Source organism: Diaphorina citri, unplaced genomic scaffold, assembly GCF_000475195.1.
Source record: "Diaphorina citri unplaced genomic scaffold, Diaci psyllid genome assembly version 1.1 scaffold156, whole genome shotgun sequence".
In the NCBI taxonomy this organism is placed as follows: domain Eukaryota; kingdom Metazoa; phylum Arthropoda; class Insecta; order Hemiptera; family Psyllidae; genus Diaphorina; species Diaphorina citri.
Genome location: NW_007377593.1, coordinates 6,099 through 19,962, shown reverse-complemented (window position 1 = coordinate 19,962; position 13,864 = coordinate 6,099). Strand labels below are relative to the sequence as shown.

The 13,864-nt window shown below is 38.6% G+C and overlaps 1 long non-coding RNA gene across 1 annotated transcript; it reads left to right on the top strand.

Annotated features, from left to right (window-relative positions):
• Positions 1-1,579: 1,579 nt before the first annotated feature.
• Positions 1,580-2,202, top strand: LOC113465763. Its single transcript, XR_003390371.1, has 2 exons — positions 1,580-1,905; positions 2,142-2,202. It is a non-coding gene; the product is annotated as an uncharacterized LOC113465763 (long non-coding RNA).
• The last annotated feature ends 11,662 nt before the right edge of the window (positions 2,203-13,864 follow it).

Sequence of the window (13,864 nt, the reverse complement as noted above, 5' to 3'; positions counted from 1 at the left end):
GCAATTTTTTTTTTTCAATGTACTTTTTTACATTCCATTTGCTGTGCCTTATATTGTGCTTTTTTTTTAATAATTTTAATTGACTTTTTACCTGCCTATTTTATTTTTTTATTATTGTATACTTAATTTTAATAACAAGTTATGTGCCATAGATTTGTAGGTTGCTAGTAGGGAATAATATGCAATTAAAATTTATAATATGCATGGAGAAATACGAAATTAAAGAAACAGAATTCATTTTTTTTTTTTTTTTATATATGGTGACCATCAGATCAGACAAGAGTGCTGTTTAGATTACAATTTTTATATTTGTCTTTTTTGCTCTTTCCGTTGCTTTACCTTTACCTACCTATTCTATTGTTTTTTCAACCAGAATTATATTGGGTTGCTTTTCATATTATTGTCTTGACGTGGTTGGAGTAGCGGAAAGGGCATCCGCAGCCGCACATAAACTCGCCAAAACCAAAAGCTGGTTCATCCTGACGAAAAAACACCAATGGTGTTGATAGGTGGACCGACTAAAAACGCCAACATGGGAAAAGGCGAAGTACCTAGATGATGATTATGATATTTACCTATTACTTTCCTTATTTTATAAAATGACGAGGAAAGTATTGTGATCGACAAATTTTTCGACCTTCGTTTTTTGACGGATAAAAAAAGTACCTATTTTGTGTTGTTGAAAAACAGAAGGAAACAATAAATTTTAAAAAAAGATTTTAATTTTAAATACTGAAAATTAATTAACTAAATATTCTTTTGATTATCATTATTATAACTAGTTATCCTGGTTAGTGGCACGTCTGCCTTGTAAGCGCTAGGCCGCGGGTTCGATTCCCGCCCGGGGCGGATTTTATCCTGATGGGATAATGTTCGTTGGTGGCGCGTCTGCCTTGTAAGCGCTAGGCCGCGGGTTCGATTCCCGCCCGGGACGGATTTTATCCTGATGGGATAATGTTCGTTCTCGAAACGGCTGGCTTTCTCCTATCCTGTCTTCCTTCTCTCTTCGATTTCGGGACGATAAGACTATAGTAGTTACAGTTCCCTCTGTCAAACCTGGCTGGCTTTCTCCTATCCTGTCTTCCTTCTCTCTTCGATTTCGGGACGATAAGACCATAGCAGTTACAGTTCCCATCGTAGGCTTTCCTCATCCTATCCTGTCTTCCTTCTCTCTTCGATTTCGGGACGATAAGACCCTAGCAGTTACTGTTCCCTCTGTCAAATCTCTTGAAAAAAAAAATCTGGACTTTCAACATAGCAACCAGTGTCCATGATAAAGTTAAGTCTAAAGGGTATGTATGGCATGAGGACAATATTGAAAAGGTGGTTTACATTCCAGAACTTACGGTTATTAAGGAAGCAAAAAGAACTAGTATAGCTTCGCTTTACATTAGTAATAGGAAGTAAAAATCTAGTTGATTCGGTAGGTGTTTATTGGAATTTATGGTTACGTAAAAAAAAATGCGGAAAAATTAATGTTTGAGAAGTTAGCGCGTGACTACAGCCTTCATAGTTTGAGAAGTTAGCGCAGTATTTTTTTCCCCATACGTGAATGAATGGCGAGTCGGCTCAGCTCGCTTGTCACATGTGAAACAATAGTCATGAATAGTCCGAGCTGTTCGAGACGTTCGAGTTCGAGGGGTGGAATCGTGCTCTTTTTGGGGGTTCGTTTTCGTTTTGAAAAATAAAATTATTTGATTATTCCAAATCCAATTTCAACCATTTTTCGATTTCGACCAATAATAAAAATAAAGGAAGGACGGACTAAAAAGGAGCAAATCAGCATAGATAACTGATATAAATTTTAAGTAAATTAGTGATGGCTTTTATCTAATCAGTTTATGTTCATCTCTCATGGAATATCGAAATCGTTTTCATTGCCCTCACTTGTAACGCAGAACGTAGGTAAGTGCCTTTTGGTTTTCGTTATCCAAATATCAGAGTGTGTCTAGCAGTTCAATAGATTAAACTGGACATTTCAAACTTGTAAGGATTATATTGAGACTAATAAACCTAACCAAAGTGTCTGTATATGTACTTATAGTGGATGCTGTTCAAAATGAGTAGATGTACACTGCTTAGGTTGCAGGTTTTGTACACTTCAATAACTAATAATTACCCACCATCTCCAACCCTTCCAGACACTTGAGAAGTATCTTGGACCCTGCAATGTCAAAAATGTCTCTCTTCCATTCGAACAGAAGACATACACTCACTCACTCACTTGGACTAATTAAGATGTGTAGAGTAAACGAGTTATAAAGGAGAGTCTGGTTCAACAATCAACATTACCAGTATGATAAGAAGAGAGCGTGGCTGCACACCAGATATAAGTGAGTAATTCACTGACTCACTCACTCGGACTACTTCTAGAGAGATATGTACTATTAGACTCATTTCAATGAGCCAGATCAACTAAGTGCAAAACGCGACTGCTCAAAGCGCGTCTTTGAATATATCAAAGACTAACCTTTATCTATCCATCTCTGCTATGTACATACTTATCTAACTTTCTTCTCCCTTATTGTAATTTAATTTAATTTAATAAGTTTCCATTTATTAATTTTCAATTATTTCAATATAACTCTCAGAACATACTAAGCTAGGGCGCACATTGAGCTGCGTTACACAGTCAGGCAGCACAGCCACGCAGTGCAGTTTAGGAAAATTGGAACTGTGCGACATTTGAATTTTGAAAAATACATTAATTTGAATTTTCCCTCGGCGCCGCGCGCTGTTGCCAATCACTACTTTTTTATAAGCCGCGTCCATACTGCTTTAAAATTTGAAGCATAACGTGTACTTATACGTTATGATTTAAAGTGTCCACTATTTTTCACCTCCAAGGAAGTGCATTTTTGCGTTCAAAACAAAAAAGTGCATTCTTCAATTTCTTCATTCAGCATTCTTGGATTTTGAACTTTTTGGTTTGAGCATATCTTTTTGGCTTTAAATCATTAAATCTTTGATCCTTATTTTAAAATCCATACATTCCATCTCCTCTTCATTTTAATTTTTAAACTCTCTTGTTTCTTGATGGGAAAGTTTCAAACAAAATGGACTAAGTAGGTGATTTTTTACCTGTGCAAAACATGATTTTATTATGTGACTGTTTGGTGTAGTTATAAAGTGTTTGGGTACCTGTGCTTTTATCAGTAGTGTTTTCATAAACTGAAGATGTTCAAAATGCAATGTGAACTCAGCTTTGTCTTGTTCTCCATCACTGTAGTCCATGCTGTGCTCTCAGGGCTCTACGTTGACAATGGTGTAGATCAGACCATCATTCAGAGAACTTTGTCAACAAAAGAAAAGCAAGATGTTTCCCATGACTTGTTGAACTTGCTTGGATTACCTCTGCGGCCAAAACACCTCTTCTCCAATGCAACCTCAATTGAGGGCTCAGTACCCAAATTCCTCATGGACATCTACAGATCATTGGATAACCCTAGACGCACAACCCGGAGTGAATTCAATCTGGGTGGGAAAGATTTGCAATCAATTGATGAGAGTGATATGATCATGGGATTTGCCAGTCGAAGTAAGTTCTCTGAAAGGCTATCTAGGGAACAAGAGAAAAAAAATCTGTAGTAAAATCATAGAGCTTAAAAAAAGGTAGAATTACTTATTTATCATCATTTTAAATTCTGTTCTATTCCAGATCAACAATCAATTGATGAGAGTGATATGATCATGGGATTTTCCAGTAGAAGTAAGTTCTCTGAAAGGCTATCTAGGGAACAAGAGAAAAAAATCTGTAGTAAAATCATAGAGCTTAAAAAAAGGTAGAATTACTTATTTATCATCATTTTAAATTCTGTTCTATTCCAGATCAAAAGAGAAAAAAAATCTGTAGTAAAATCATAGAGCTTAAAAAAAGGTAGAATTACTTATTTATCATCATTTTGAATTCTGTTCTATTCCAGATCATCATGTGAGTAATGTTCGTCATGAGCATGGCAAACGAATATGGTTTGATGTATCCGAAGTTCCACCAGGAGAAACAATAGTGAATTCCGAACTTCGAATATATCAGATGATCAACACTACCGCTGATCCATGGCTTCAGTTCACAGTGTCAATTTATCAAGTCTTAGTAGACGGAGAGCTGGAGTATGTTGATAGTGTGAATACTACAGCAGGCAGTGAAGGCTGGATGCTGTTCAATGTGACGGGACCTCAACCGCTGATCCATGGCTTCAGTTCACAGTGTCAATTTATCAAGTATTAGTAGACGGAGAGCTGGAGTATGTTGATAGTGTGAATACTACAGCAGGCAGTGAAGGCTGGATGCTGTTCAATGTGACGGGACCTCTTCCAGATCATCATGTGAGTAATGTTCGTCATGAGCATGGCAAACGAATATGGTTTGATGTATCCGAAGTTCCACCAGGAGAAACAATAGTGAATTCCGAACTTCGAATATATCAGATGATCAACACTACCGCTGATCACAAGAGCGGGAGACCCGAGTCAAGAAGAAAGTGCCCGAAGAACTACTTGATGAGCCAAGCACCAAGTGGATTCAATACTTTGGCTCGCCAGTGCTACAGCTAAGGAGTAGTCTACCATTACCACCACTTGGGGAAATGGCAACTAGTCAGACATGGGAGTGTAAGGAATTCCCATACGATCCTAAAGTGACTTATGCATTGGATGTGAAGCGACAACATGGAGCTACAGTTCCAGGTGAGACTATTGACCAAACAAAGCCAACACCTATGTTCCTAACTAATAATTTGTATAAAAAGAACATACTACATACTTCACTTTGGTGTAGTAGTATTTTTTAATCCAGATCCTATTTATGTTTGAAAAGGCTTGGAAAAAAAAAAAATACAAACCAATAGTTAAATTGTACCTTAACAAAGTTACCTGGTCTTCAATCAAGTATTTTAAAAGCCTAGTCCTTTTTGAGAGAGAAAACTGTAACATCAGAGACCTTATCAGCCTGAAATGTTCCAAGAACGAAACTTACCTGTTTAGAATACATTTCACTCTAGTCCAAATTGAAGCTGTGGCCTACCACTTGCAAGGCAGGTGCACTCCCTCCTAGCTAACCAGGAGGGCCTTTTTCAATATCATTTCTTTGATTGTGTAGTAGTATTTTTTAATCCAGAGCCTATTTATGGTGGAAAAGGCTTGGAAAAAGAAGGAGGCGTTTTTTGTTTTTAATACAAACCAATAGTTAAATTGTACCTTAACAAAGTTACCTGGTCTTCAATCAAATATACTAAAAGCCTACTACTCCTTTTTGAGAGAGAAAACTGTAACATCAGAGACCTTATCATCCTGAAATGTTCAAAGAACGAAACTTACCTGTTTTCCTGTTTAGAATACATTTCACTCTAGTCAAAATTCAAGCTGTGGCCTACCACTTGCAAGGCAGGTGCACTCCCTCCTAGCTAACCAGGAGGGCTTTTTTCAATATCATTTCTTTAATTTTTTCAATCTCACATTTAATATTTCTGGTAGGAAAATGGTCTAATGGTTAATATTCCAGACATATGTCACCAACAACATCAATCTCATTAAAAACACATCATTAACCATTTCCCTCGTCAGGTTTCTGGCCGGATGACGATCACAAGTTTGGTCTCCTATCTGTTCACACAAGGCCCACCAGTCTCCATGCTGATGACTCAGAGGAGGCCACACATGCTGTGGCTATATTAGCATCCTATGCATGGCTATTGGGCCAGGCCTCGTACTGTGGCTTCACTACGTTCAATGAACTCACATATCCACTGTGTACACAGTCTGTGCTAACAGACGGGCGCTTGGTGTCGTTCTACGCATACCAGATGAACAGGTAAGTTTATATTAGCATCCTATGCATGGCTATTGGGCCAGGCCTCATACTGTGGCTTCACTACGTTCAATGAGCTTACATATCCACTGTGTACACAGTCTGTACTGACGGACAGGCGTTTGGTGTCGTTATACGCATATCAGATGAACAGTTTAAAAAAAAAAAAAAAAAAAAAGTTATTGAATCAGGACTTCAAAATAGCAAATTCATATCGACGTGACTTCTGAACAATTACCGAAAGATAAAATTCAAAGTTTTAATAACTTTGAATATTGTAAGGTAATTTCGTTCATGATAGCCACACTGGCCTCAAAAGTCAAAAGGTATTACCATAAGAGTAAGTTCCAATGCCATAACGAATTACTGTTTCACAAATTGTTTTGTATAACATATTAGACTTTATAATAAATTATAGGTCGAGCAGGTTTGGATAAGTTCTTCTATGGGGACAGACAGACCGACCGACAGACGACACCGAAGCGAATACAATAGCCCGTCCCTTATACATTTTTTTATTACTATCGTAATAATATAGGAAGGACGGGCTAAAAATGGCCAAATCAAGTCAAACTTCAAGGTGCAAGTTTCAAAACCGTCCATTTCCAAAGTTATTTTCAAAACCGGCCATTTCCACTTTTCTTTTTCAGATTCTGGCTCTATTGCATGTAAGATTATTGGAAAAATAAATTAATGGTAATAAGTGGTATGTTTGAGATCTTTGTAACAGAGAAAGAAAGAAATTGATTGCACTAGCCAGAAAGAAATGAGAAGTTTTTTTTTCGTTTCCTGAAAAAAAAAAGTCCACATGGAGATGACCGATTTTGAAACTACATGACTCAAAAGAGGGAACCACGATCTGTTTTTGGCCTGAAATTTATGAAATTTACCCTTGTCCTTCCCTTCCTCGGTTCTTCTCCTTCCTCTCTCCCTCCCTCCCACCATCTCTTCTCTTTCTCCTCTCCCTCCCTCACCCCTCCTGTCTCCCATACTGTCCTTCCATTCTATCCGCTCTCTCTATTTTCTCTCGCTCTCTTCTCTTCCTCATCGTTAAAAATATATCCCTCCCTTTCTATGTTCTCTACCTTCTCTCTCTTCTTCTCCGTTAAAAAACCACGAGAATTTGATCTGCTTTCAAACACACACACATGGGTATGGGGGTACACCAGAGTTGACTAAATTCTCTTTATCAGTAGTGGACACACTATACAGTGCCGGAAGAACGCCAGTTCGGTCCCATGACCTTTTTTTCTTAAGGTAGTCGACTACCAACTGGTTCCCGGGCTTACTACCAATTGGGTCCCGTATACCTGTAATGACTTGGATGAAATAAATAAGAGTTTTAATCTTTTAACAATAATACAACGTTCTTTTTTCTGTTGTTCACAAGTAGAAGAAATGATTCTGCTTTATTCGTACTTAATCCATCATAATTTTCCGAGATTTTTCAATACAATCACCAAAATTTTCGATACTTATTCAGAAGCTATGACAGTGAAAAAGAAAGCTCCTTTTTGTGTTCAACCTAACCCTATAATAACACTAATCACGTTTCCCGGGGAGACGAAACGTCAGGGGAACGAATGCCACGAGGAAATTTCAGATGGGGTAAAGAGAGAGCTTTCCGCGATGAGGGGAATGCTTGGGGTATATCGATTAGAGCGGGTGAATAGCAACAGGTACCCGGGGAGTTTGAAACTTCGGGCCAAGGGGATGTGGGATGTGACGGCGGGGGACATTTACTACACACAATACAGCGTGGCGTTATTGAGGTTCAAGGACGGGGCTTCTCTCCACGAGACACTGACCTTTCAATAACATCACAACCTAGTCCGCACTCGTGTATGTTAGACGCACGAGGCAAGGAGTCACCCAATATCGGCTGATAAATCCGGAGCGATTACAACACTGAGAAGTGGGAGTATGGTGGAAATGATAGGGTGTGAGTGGCTTTGTAAACGCCTCCATGTCTGCCGAGAATGTTGGAAAATTGGTGAAGTGAGACTTCATAAGACCTCTACAGTAAATGCCGAGTTGTGAAAGTGATCAAAAGAAAGCAGCTTCTACCAATAGAACTTCATACGGAGTACCTACATTGTACCAATTTGAGACAGAGCAGCTAATACAAAATTACCAAATGACATCTCTTTTTACCCTGGTCGAGACGGAATGTACTGAACAAAGTGTTACAGAGCCTTGCCTCGTACACCCACAACAAGACAAGAAGTCCTCGGTAAGCTTTACCTGCCATGAAGAATTTGAACTGATTACTACCAGAACAAGTTGTTCTGAAGAAGAATAAGAAGCAAGAAGAAGCGAGAACCACATGAAGAACGAAATCGATTAGGTATTATTATTCTAATTTATTATCTTCGAGCTAAGAGCGTTTTCTTGTTAAGTTGTCAGCTCTGATTATGATACTATCAGGGCAGTTTGATTTGATCACACCATTGGATATTTTGGGTCCAAAGTTGTTTTTGGGGGGATTTTTTTCTCTTACATTTTCCTTACAAAATGTTCGGTTGTCCAAGCTGAACTCGAGTTTTTATTCGTTTGTCTGTTGGAATCAGATATTTTTATTTATCTACACAACTCTTGGTTGTACGATAGTAAAATATCTCTTGTTTTTATCTCCTTCCTTTCATTTAGTTAATAGGCCGCTCTGATTTTTTAAGATTAACAAAATTAGAAATTATCAAACTAGGTGCTATAAGTAGAACGGCTTCAGTAGTGCCTATGTTGTTCTTGAATAATATAGCTAGTCATTCATAACATTCCTTTAGGCCGGCCAACCGGCAATCTATTTACCGGTGGGGCTGAGGATTGATTGCCGCAAGTAGGTATTCCTGCACAAGCAATCCGTAACGCGGATCACACATTTCACGAAAACATAATGTACATTTCCAGGACCTAAGGAATTATAGGTTCGCCTCAGAAAAATCACAGAAACACACTTCGGGAAAAAGGAGAGAGAAAATTCTTCTTAACTAAAGTTGTGACGTAGACTTCCTCGTGCGAAAGAAAAAAAGCTTTTGAGAGGTCAGTGACCTCTTCTTGGGTAGCAAGATAACGAGTTAAAATTTTAGAATATTAGCTTTCTAGGTAAAAAATATTAGACGGTAGTCCAATTCCAATTCCAAGAATCTGAACAGCCAGCCTAGTTAGCTTAGTTGGTAGTGCGTCTGCCTTGTAAGCGCTAGGCCGCGGGTTCAATTCCCGCCCGGGGCGGATTTTATCCTGATGGGATAATGTTCGTTCTCGGAACGGCTGGCTTTCTCCTATCCTGTCTTCCTCCTCTCTTCGATTTCGGGACGATAAGACCTTAGCAGTTACAGTTCCCTCTGTCAAACCTCTAAAAAAAAATCACCTCGTCGATCGACGGTCGTCGATCGACGGTCGTCGACCAAGTGTGGACGCAGCTTTAAAACGAGCATAAAAAGAGTTATTCAGCTCGGAGCGCAATAGTTTGCAAACTTTTCATCGCTGTTTTTTTATTCCCAAAACCGATATAAAAGACATCAATTTCGCCAAAAGTTGTGAACACTATTTCGGAGGGGGGTTTTTACTTTCCTTACCCTATGAGAAGAGAAGAAGTGGTATTTTTCTTCACACTCTAAGCGGTAAGGCCATGTGTGAATTAAAGTGATGTAATCGGCTGAACTTTTCGCTGGTCAGTCCTAATGCAAAAACTAGTATAGTTCGCTATACTGTAGTAATAGAAAATAAAAAACGAGAGGTAGGTATAGGTAAACAGATAAAAATAGATAACTAGACACTTGAAATCTGGCATAAAGCCTCAGTGGCGTAGCGTCCATGTAGGGCGTGTATGGCGGCCCTACACTCAAAAATTCCACTCAAATACCCTTAAATATTGACTTTAAAAAATTATTGTATTCTTTTAGATAGATATTGTGATAGAAATTAGTGTCCGCCCTACACTTGGAGTTAGACCACGCTACGCCACTGTAAAGCCTTCAAATGAGATAGATTAATAATTTAATATGCAACCAGGAGCTTCTGATTGAGATCAGTCCTATGGTTGGCGGTATTTCGGCACTTTTTTTCGTTTATAGCTCCACTGGCTAAGCGGTTAGAAATATTGAAAAAAAAAAAAAAAAAAAAAAAAAAAGGTTAAACCCCAAAACCGGAGGAGAAGAAGAAGAAGAGGATGAGGAGGAGGAGGAGGCGGCATCAGAAAGTCTTTTCATTTTTCTTTTGTGGTTGAAATTTTTTTCCGCTTTTAGAGTAAAATTTCCGTGACGGCTTTTCCGGTCGCGGTTTATTTCCGAAGAAAATTAGCGCGCGGAAAGAAAAGGAGGAGGAGGAGAGAAGAAGAATGGGAAGGAGGAGAAGAATGAGTAATGTAAGATGGAGGAAAAGAAAGGAGTCGAAAGAAGAAGAACAAGAAAAAGAAGAAGGAGGAAGAAGAAGAAAAAGAAAAAGGAGGAGGAAGAAGAAAAACAAGAAAAAGAAGAAGAAGAACAAGAAGAAGGAGAAGAGGAGGGCATGGAATTCTATCTAATTCCCCCTCTATAAAATACATATTATGTTGATGAAGGGGAAATAATTACAATAGAGACCATCATTTAACAAGACAGACAGAGAGAAAGAGGGCGAGAGGGTCCTCAGGTCAGACGCTCTCACTCAGATTTTTCGCCAACACCTCTCTCCCTTCCTTACCCCACGCGTCTGGTCATCCCCCCTCCACTTTTAATTAATGCTGGAAAAGTTAATTACTTGGATGGGATACAGTTTTTGTTTTGGTTTCTCCTCCTCCCTCTTCCTCCTCCTTCTCCTCCTCCTCTTTCTCTTCTTCCTCCTCCTCCTCTTCTCAGTCTATTTTCCCTTTTCCTGCTCCTCCTTTTTCCTCACTTCCTCTTCCTTCTTCTACTCCTCCCTTCCTCCTTTTTCCTCCTCCTAGTCCTCTTTCTCTTCCTTCTCCTCCCAATCAAGTGACACATTTGACACGGTTGAAGGTGGAAATGTAATCGAGCTCCGACCTTTAAAAGTCACCGTCCACGCAAGATGATTTAACGAGTGGCGCGAGTTTCAAAATGTGTTCAGAACAAACTATGAAAGAACCACCTCGTCTGCCTTGTAAGCACTAGGCCGCGGGTTCGATTCCCGCCCGGGGCGGATTTTATCCTGATGGGATAATGTTCGTTCTCGGAACGGCCCTGGGCTCAATGAGTTTTATGGAGCAATTAGAGGTGTTAATGTGTCATCAAATCGTTAGGTTAGCGAATTAGAAATTCCGCCATAATTGATGTGTGAACTATAAAGGACAGGTAGTTTTTTCTAATTGACAATTATGCCAACAATTTAGGAGGAAAAAAAATTCGATTGAAGATGATGATAGCTGCAAAAAAAAATTCTTTCGCATCCCGTCTATATTAGATCAATTTATGAAAGACGTCAATAGTGGATGGAACAATCGATGAGTAGCTCCGAATAACATTAGGTACTTTTCTATAATTAGTGTGTAAACTATAAAGGACAGGTAGTTTTTTTTTTTTTCTAATTGACAATCATGCCAACAATTTAGGAGGGAAAAAAATCGTTTGAAGATGATGATAGCTGCAAAAATAATTTCTTTCGCATCCCGTCCGTATTAGATCAATTTATGAAAGACGTCAATAGTGGATGGAACAATCGATGAGTAGCTCCGAATAACATTAGGTACTTTTCTATAATTAGATTTTTAGTCCGTCCTTCCTTTATTATTACAATAGTAATAAAAAGGTATAAGGGACGCACTATTGTATTCGCTTCGGTGTCGTCTGTCTGTCACTCTGTCCCCATAGAAGGACTTATCCAAACCTGGTTGACCTATATATCAAATTAAAGGTCTTTTTACCAGGAACACGAAAATGGTGGTGCAAATTTTGTACAAAGAACCATAAAGCCTAAAAACTGGTTTTTGGGGGGATTTTTTTCACATTTTCTCACACAAATGAGCTCTGATCTTGAAATTTGTCGCGATGACCTATGAACTCAAAGCGAGAAGGTTTTTGGGGGGATTTTTTTCACATTTTCTCACACAAATGAGCTCTGATCTTGAAATTTGTCGCGACGACCTATGAACTCAAAGCAGGAAAGTTTTAGATAACACTTCAGTCGTTATTTTAGGACCGGTTTTAGCGTCACCTATGTTAAGCTACGCCGAGCAAGGCCAATAAATGGATGGGTGACTTAAACCCGATATTGGGAATAAAGGGAGAACGGGCTTGATTTTAAATCATTACATGAAAGTGAAATCGAAAATTAAGATCAAGAATAATAATAAACTGAATATTAAACAAATTAGGTAGGCACATATAGGTACTGATTTTCTTTAATCACGATCGAATAAACTACGGGCTAAAAAATTCCCGGAGGGACGGACCCAGCTCTTGTTTTTTCTACTGGTAAAATGGCCTTTGGCCTAACCATACAGCAAGTTTCTATAGCTGATGTATACATAGTACAATTCTGGAAAAAAGTCGGCAGGCAAAAATGCAAAAAAAAAATCAAGAAAAAAATCAAAAGAATAAAAATATTTCGTTTAATCCCTGAAAAGGCAGGGGTTTCAGGACCGTGGTTACAAACCTTTGCCAGTGTTCACCTCCCTGGTTGGCAGGGATGCAGGATCATTATTAAACTTTTGTCTTTATGGTCGAACTTTGTCCCATTTTTCCCGAAACATCCCCGATGTCCATTACAATCAGATGAAAAAGTTTTTCGCCAACAAAAGTCACACACAAGTTGAAAAATTGTCACAAAAAAAAAAGAAAAAAATGGAGGTTCCAAAATTTAAAAAAAAAAAAAAAAAAACTACCTGCCTTGATGGTCGGTGATTACAGGTAGAACACCACCGAAGTATATAAATATCTTGAAGGCTTGCAGTGAGAGAAAAATGAGTAGTAGGGTGAAAAAAGCTACTCTCTACCTTCCTATAGGATAATGCAAGTAAAAATCAGCCAATCCTGGCCCCTACCTCAGAGCCTGGTGTTGCTGACTCGAAAGTAAACTTGCAGACTTGATCATATTATGTTATGAGAGTGGACTCTTTGACCCAATCAGCGCCTCTTCACTCACATTCCATCAGCTAACTGTTTACTTTTTTTTTTACATCAATAGACGGGCGGACCCTAGTTCCTATTCTTTTTTTTTTAAGAGGTTTGACAGAGGGAACTGTAACCGCTATGGTCTTATCGTCCCGAAATCGAAGAGAGAAGGAAGACAGGATAGGACTGGTTTTTGGGGGATTTTTTTCACGTTTTCTCACACAAATGAGCTCTGATCTTGAAATTTGTCGCGACGACCTATGAACTCAAAGCGAGAAAGTTTTAGATAACACTTCAGTCGTTATTTTAAGACCGGTTTTAGCGTCACCTATGTTAAGCTACGCAGAGCAAGGCCAATAAATGGATGGGTGACTTAAACATTATATTGGTAGTACATATTAGGAAACATTAAAAGGAAGAACGGGCTCCAGTCTTGATTTTTTCTACTGGTAAAATGGCCTTTGGCCTAACCATACAGCAAGTTTCTATAGGTGATGTATCAACTATAACTATATCTACATACAATTCTGGAAAAAAGTCGGCAGACAAAAATGCACAAAAAAAAAAAATCAAAAAAATAAGAATATTTCGTTTAATCCCTGAAAAGGCAGGGGTTTCAGGACCGTGGTTACAAACCTTTGCCAGTGTTAACCTCCCTGGTTGGCAGGGATGCAGGATCATTATTAAACTTTTGTCTTTATGGTCAAACTTTGTCCCATTTTTCCCAAAACATCCCCGATGTCCATTACAATCAGATGAAAAAGTTTTTCGCCAACAAAAGTCACACACAATTCGAAAAATTGTCACAAAAAAAAAAGAAAAAAAATGGAGGTTCCAAAATTAAAAAAAAAAAATCGAGGTTCCCAACACGTTCCAAATTTTCAACAAGGCCAAACCAGATAAAGTTGAACCGCTCTCTCTCTCTCTCTCTCTCTCTCTCCCTCCCTCCCTCTCTCCTCTCTTTCTCTCTCTCTCTTTTCAAAAGTAGGGGAAAACCAAAACCTCAGAAAAA